General features: G+C 42.5%; 1 pseudogene; it reads right to left on the bottom strand.

The window, feature by feature from the left end:
- The window catches only part of LOC102240091, a 25,200-nt pseudogene extending 25,010 nt beyond the window's left edge, over positions 1 to 190 (bottom strand).
- Between the last annotated feature and the right edge of the window lie 1,452 nt (positions 191 to 1,642).

Below are 1,642 nucleotides of genomic sequence, written 5' to 3'. Positions count from 1 at the left end.
GGAGTTGGTGTTTTCTCAGCAAGTGTTTTTAGCATCTATGTAGCCTGCTGCCCCTTGGTGATTTGTCCCCTTTAGTACTTAGGATACCCTCCATGAGAGGCCTTTGTGATGGGGAAACGGGTACCACTCACTTCTCCTCATCAAACTCATTTTTGGAATTCCCTTCTGGATTGAGTTCTTGCACCCTCATGCTTATACCTGGCCCTCTGAAACACTGCTCTGCAGCCTGTGAGGGTACTCCAACAAGATCTCTGGTCCTTCTCATTTCCAGCCTTGTCATCTTCCTGCTCAACTTGTTCCTCACCTATCCCATTCAGTTCCTGGCGTTGGTCTGGGTATAGGTCTCCTCACATCTCCCCACTCCTCCACCCCCCAACTCTGACCATCTGCCCTCTTGTAGGGCTTCCCTGAGGAGCTCATAAGCATGCTGTGTTCTTAAATAGTTGATCCAAATGAACTCTGCTGGCCTCATGTGGTCCACTGTGGTTCCATGTAGGCCTGTTTCTGACAATGACCTCCAAGCCTCAATCCCATGCCTGTATTGGGAATGGAACCAACAGCAGGACAGTCGGAAGAAATGGTTGGGGTAAAGGAGTAAAATTATGTCTAAGTCTATGTAAAAGGGGGAATGATCTTAGAATCTCAAAATCATTGCTTTTACCCCCCTGACTCCCTTTTTCCTCTTCCTCATAGAAGTTGGTCCTTCTCTAGATGGGGAATGGGAGGGTGGGGAGGTAAGCACCTAGGTACGGGCTCTGGAAACCACCACACACCACATGGGGGCTGTAGACTGTCCATTGTAGATGAAAAAACTCAAAATGGGGCAGATTTAAACATAATTATCTGATCACCACTGATGGATGAATGTGCATTTTACTAAACTTCCCAAAATGCTAATTCAAAGTCAGCATGAGACTATGAAAGCTCAGTTTCAGAGAAATTTGCATTATGTTATCAGTTCACCCTGGAAATAGTAGTATCCATCTCAATATAAGAGGATATTATTTTTTTTTCTGGTTTGCCCAGGACAGTTCCAATTTACATACAAAGTCCTGGATTAATTATTAATAGCACCTCCTTTCACTTTCAAAAAGTACTCGAATTTGGATGATAAATTATGTGGTCATCCTTCCCATATGTTCTTTGGTGCCTTTAATTCCAGATGAGCCCAGTTGTGAGAATGACAGGAAAGAGCAACAGTAAAAAAGTTAAGGGAAATGATTTTTATGTCTAAATGAAGAATGGCTTGAAACCTGAGTTTAGAAAGAGAACAGGAAAAAAAACACACACACACGCAAACACAAGACTATAAAACCAAGAAAATACTAGAGATAGAAAAAGTGACACAAACAAGGAAGTTCCAGGAAGTAAAACTTGGAAATGCCCCCAGAGGTGACAGTTAGTAGGGAAAGAAGCTTTCATGGATACTGTTCTTGGGTGGAAAGAGTAATCTTTCGATTACTCTAGGAACTTGGACATTAAGGTGTTTATTAATCAGGAACCTTTGATCTTTCTTCCTAGACCCTTGTGCCTTAGGTTCTCTTGAGGGTCTATATGGGTAAAGGATCAACCAGGCCCCTGTCAAAGGAAATGATGACATATTTTTCTTGTCTTTAAAAGCACTCTTGGGGGAATTGTCAAT

The sequence above is a fragment of the Myotis brandtii genome, unplaced genomic scaffold (assembly GCF_000412655.1).
Source record: "Myotis brandtii unplaced genomic scaffold, ASM41265v1 scaffold170, whole genome shotgun sequence".
NCBI lineage: Eukaryota > Metazoa > Chordata > Mammalia > Chiroptera > Vespertilionidae > Myotis > Myotis brandtii.
The sequence above is the reverse complement of the archived record's forward strand: the minus strand, read 5'-3'. Positions and strand labels throughout refer to the sequence as shown.